The sequence below is a fragment of the Aulonocara sp. 'chitande type north' Nkhata Bay genome, linkage group LG7, assembly GCF_057382095.1.
Source record: "Aulonocara sp. 'chitande type north' Nkhata Bay isolate Kocher_YH1m ecotype deep benthic linkage group LG7, A_spYH_male_GT1.1, whole genome shotgun sequence".
In the NCBI taxonomy this organism is placed as follows: Eukaryota; Metazoa; Chordata; class Actinopteri; order Cichliformes; family Cichlidae; genus Aulonocara; species Aulonocara sp. 'chitande type north' Nkhata Bay.
Genome location: NC_141350.1, coordinates 45,515,905 through 45,521,525, shown reverse-complemented (window position 1 = coordinate 45,521,525; position 5,621 = coordinate 45,515,905).

Sequence of the window (5,621 nt, the reverse complement as noted above, 5' to 3'; positions counted from 1 at the left end):
GGACGTTTTTGGGCTTTTTGGGGGGTAATGTGCAAATGTACAAGTGTACAAAAATGCTGTTAATGTCTTGTTGTTACCTTTGATACTTATTTCATATTATTGAGCCACATGAACGTTACATTTTATTGTAACCAGTCACAAAAAAGAGGAAAAAATCACTTTCATCATCTTGTTTCTTTTGTATAAGTTTAATTTTACTCATCGGATCTGACTGGCACCCCGACTCATTAATTAAACTGTCATTGTCACGGGCCATGATGTTTTTTTGAGTGTAACTTAAAAGCAGACATGTTTGTTATTTCCTACACTTCAGAGAATGTCGTTGCTGCCTTTTGTATGTCACCCATGCTGAGAGATCTTTATAGCCCACCTGTACACTGTCTGTGCACTGCCTCGCTGCTATTTACTGATATTTTAGTGAATTTTGCCAGCATCTATTAATGTTTTACTTCACTCACTCACATGCTGTATATCACATGTCTGCATGCTGTTTGGATGTGTTTGGGTGCAAAGGGGCAAATACATTTTAAACATAAAAAATGTGTATTTTATTATGGATTCATTCTCTGCCACTTTACTTGTACAGACTTATAAGCTTTTGTCCGTTAATGAGTTATATTCTCCAGTAAATAAAAGAGCTATGAACAATATTCAGTGTGTGTGTGTGTGTGTGTGTGTGTGTGTGTGTGTGTGTGTGTGTGTGTGTGTGTGTGCTGTCAGGTGCTTTCTAATTTCTATTTGTTTAGTATTGATTTTTTCCTACTTTTTCATTTATTAAAAAGATTTACTGAGCAGTAAATGCATTTTAGAGCCCTGTGCGGTAGAACATTAAATGCATTGTATGACGACACTTCTGTATTTTCTTATCACTTGGAAATAAAAAGTTACAGTGTTTGAATTTATATAAAGTGGTTAAGTGACTTATACTTGGGACTAATAGAGAGAAAATCATGGAGGTGATTGAGTGCTTTAGCAGTGCCACGTGGAAGGTATGCATTTCAGTGCCACAAATAAGCCTGTTCATCTATGGCCTTGTTTTTACTGGATAGATTCTTATAGCAGAACTCACTTCCATTTAAATGAGTGTGGGAAGTGACTTCTAGCCTCCTTTTGTACAACACAAATAGGTTTTGAAGGCTTGTGTACCATCTCAGCGCCCTCTTTGTCATGAAATAAATTGTTTTTCTGCAAGTCAGAGAGGGTTTTATATTTCATTTGTTTGTTTTTTAAAATTTACCCACTGAGTGCATTTTCTGTTATTGTAACATAAATGAATTGTTCTCACAGCATCTATTTAATTCAGCAGAATGAGAAAGGTTTCCTAAAACTGTTGTTTTGCTATGCAGGTAAGTTTCTTAACAAAAAAATTATAAATTGCTATGTATTAAGTTGCCTTTATGTATCGTGTTCTAGATTGTGGTGTTACATTGGTTATTAAATTGTTTTTACTTAATGTTAACTCTCTTTTTCTGCATGTATATATTATATACAAGTAGAACTGTTCACCGCCTTGTGCACCCTGGATTACTTTCAGCAGTTTCCCCCCCTTGAGAACTCTCTAAAAGAACACTTTTGTGTACACATCTTTGATTTTACCATATATCTCAGTGTTGCACAAAGCAGACATCAAACCTTTTGGTCAAACTGACCAACCTTTCAGTTTAGGATAGCCACTGGTGGTGAAACCTGGGTCTCACTGGCTATGATCCAGAGATCAGCAGCCTCCAGCAGAATAGTCCTGAGTGTCCAAACCCAAAGGCGGTGCATTAGGTCAAAAGCACAAACAGGAGCACTTTTATCACCTAAAAAAAACATTAACAGGGTTGTGCACCAAGAATTCATTCCCCAAAACTGTCAGCAAGGATCTCTACTGTCATGCCCCCGAAGTGTCTGAGGGCACAAACAACACACATGCACAAACAGGTGCATGTGTGTTGGCACACTCTCACAGCTCATTTGAACATCATACGTTTTTTTAGTCACACAAACACATTATTCAATAACAATGTGGCTACTTGCCAGATTTGGCTCTCTGCAACTCTGAATCATTCCCAAAATGAAATTCAAGCTAAAAGCACTAACTGCACACGTCCAAAATTCTTGCGTTTTCAGTCCCATTGACTCGGGTGTACAAAACCAAATGCCTAGTCGTGCAGTCTGTCTTTACCATTGTTGGGTAAGTTACTTTAAAATAGTAACTTAGTTACATTACTAGTTACTTCTCTCAAAAGTAACTCAGTTACTTCAAGTTACTCGTTACTTTCAAAGTAACTAGTTACTAGGGAAAGTAACTTTGGTTTTACTCAGAATTCTCTTGTTAATGTGTTTCTTCCATAACTTTGCCAGTCTTCTAGCTTGCTTACTTGCCACAAGTGCACTGTGCCACCTACCAATAGAAAGGAAAAGATAATGTGCATATTTCCACGAGAGAAATCCCACACCTGGACCGTCATTGACTGTTGCCATGATTCTAGCCTACGTCACAGCGTCATGTGCGCCTTTTACATCCAACACAAAAACTGCAGTCGTGGTGCTTTCGATTGTACTCAGAACTCGGAAATTCTGCCTTCTGAATAGGAAGATGTAGGTAACACCAGACTGCAGATGAGCTGCATACAGGGCTGGACTGGGACAAAAAATTGGCCCGGGCATTTTGACTAGAGACTGGCCCACCATTATAGGAAAAATCATAAAGCCTTTGAATGAAAATAAACACTGTTGTGACAGTGATGAACACTGTTTTGATGGTATATATGCATCAATCTATCAATCGTTTGTTGTAAGATTCAGATAATTATTTTTTAAAAGCTAGACATTTTAAATGAGAATAAGAAAGAAAAGTATTTCTTTGTGCCCCCCTTTCCCCGTTAATGCCCTACATGGACCCCTGGCAACACTTTGCTAGACCCGCCCCTGCACAGTTACCAGCTGTCAGCTACCTAAAAAAGGATCCTGGTGTTATTTGTCTCTCAGAAACAGTTCATAACTTCCCTTCAACTCATTCATGTCACCTAAAAGGTAAACCTGTTTCTCCATCACCTGTTCAGCTCTGATGATCCAGTAAGGACATCTCCTGGTTTCATCTTCATGTTTCCCTCTCATCACATAACCAAACCATATCATGACCCGCAGGTTTACAGCTGTGGCTCCAGCAAACATCAGCTGATACTAGAAATTAATATTAAATAAATTCTAACAACAGCTGATCAAGCTTAAACGTGCTGCTGTTGTTTAGCGCGACATCCGCTGGTTTCCTCTTTCTGGCGCAAAGTGGGCGATAAACAAACAAGAGAGCTGATCAGCTGATCATTGATCAGTTTTCATGATTGAAGTAGAAACGGGAGAGGGAGGGGGGAGAATGAAAGAAGAAGAGGCAGCTGTGCAGCAAAGACAGAATAACTCCAGCTTTGTGTCTTTTCCATTGTAGCTGAATTACGGGACAAACTGTTCCTTTTCACCTCAATAAGAAGCGTTTAATATTTTCTCTGAATACCAGACGGGACGGTTGGCAACTCTAATAACTTATGAAAAAAATAAAGTTAAACATCATTAACTTCATAGCACCACCCAGCTGTATAGAAACTCCGTCATGCTAGCTAGCACGCAGTACGGAAAAAGTCAGAATAACGAAAATAAACTCCACCTAAACTTGGTTTATATCTGACCCAGAGAGACTGCAGGTCATAACTTCTTACCTGAAGTTCAGTTCACACTTGGACCGGCGGCCGCCTCGGGTCTCTTTTCCTTCTGCGTCCCCTTTCCTTCTTCCACCTGCTGGCCTCCACCACTTGCTAATGTTACTGAATCTGTGGAAGCTCCGCGATAGCCACCACACGAAGTAACGTGTAACGACCCTATCTAAATCCCAGTAACGACTAACGCGTTCCTGATTTTGGCATAATAACTAGTTACCGTGCTCGTTACCACAATAATAACGTAGTTACTGTAACGCGTTACTTAATAACGCGTTAGTCCCAACACTGGTCTTTACTGTATAAACTTTGCAAAAGAATGGGTTGGGCTAAAACAGGGGTGTCAAACATTAGGCCTGGGGGCCAGAATTACCCTGGCAAAAACTCCAATCCGAACCACTCAGCAGCATTAGAAAATTCAATTCAATTCAATTCAATTCAATTTTATTTATATAGCGCCAAATCACAACAAAAGTCGCCTCAAGGCGCTTCATAGATACAGAGAAAAACCCAACAATCATATGACCCCCTATGAGCAAGCACTTTGGCGACAGTGGGAAGGAAAAACTCCCTTTTAACAGGAAGAAACCTCCGGCAGAACCAGGCTCAGGGAGGGGCGGCCATCTGCTGCGACCGGTTGGGGTGAGAGAAGGAAGACAGGATAAAAGACATGCTGTGGAAGAGAGACAGAGGTTAATAACAGATATGATTCAATGCAGAGGGGTCTATTAATACATAGTGAGTGAGAAAGGTGACTGGAAAGGAAAAATTCAATGCATCATGGGAATCCCCCGGCAGCCTAAGTCTATTGCAGCATAACTAAGGGAGGATTCAGGATCACCTGGTCCAGCCCTAACTACATGCTTTAGCAAAAAGGAAAGTTTTAAGCCTAATCTTGAAAGTAGAGATAGTGTCTGTCTCCCGAATCCAAACTGGAAGCTGGTTCCACAGAAGAGGGGCCTCGAAAACTGAAGGCTCTCCCTCCCATTCTACTTTTAAATACTCTAGGAACAACAAGTAGGCCTGCAGAGCGAGAGCGAAGTGCTCTAATAGGGTGATATGGTACTACAAGGTCATTAAGATAAGATGGGGCCTGATTATTTAAGACCTTGTATGTGAGGAGCAGGATTTTGAATTCAATTCTGGATTTAACAGGAAGCCAATGAAGGGAAGCCAAAACAGGAGAAATATGCTCTCTCTTTCTAGTCCCTGTCAGTACTGTTGCTGCAGCATTTTGGATTAGTTGAAGGCTTTTCAGCGAGTTTTTTGGACATCCTGATAATAATGAATTACAGTAGTCCAGCCTGGAAGTAATAAATGCATGAACTAGTTTTTCAGCGTCACTCTGAGACAGGATATTTCTAATTTTAGAGATGTTGCGCAAATGGAAGAAAGCAGTTAAAATGTTAAAGAGTGCATAGATTTTGAACTTTTAATGGTAATTAAATATTTTTGACAGCTTTTCCTATTGATGAAGACCCCCATCCTTCACTGCTATCCATCCATCCATCCATCCATCCATCCATCCATCAAGTCCAAGGACATTCTCTGTGAACTTGGAAAACTTATATTCTAAATGTATAATTAGGGGACAGTTCTGTAACTTTACACGTATATAATTTCCCTTTTTCTGGTCTGGTCCACTTCACATCAAAGTGGGCTGTATGTGACCCACAGTGTAAAGATCAGTAGCATCCTACAACCACTGTTGGATGTAGGACGCCACAGTTGTTTTAACAAGTCAGCTTGTTAAATTTCTTCCGACCTAAATATTCCACTATTAAGTGCAAGTGGTATTATCACAAAGTGGAAGTGTTTAGGAACCACAGCAAATCAGCCATAAAGTAACAAACCACATAAAGTTTCATAGCAGAGTAACTGAATGCTGAGGTGTATAGTGCATACTAACTGTCAACTCTCTGCTGATTT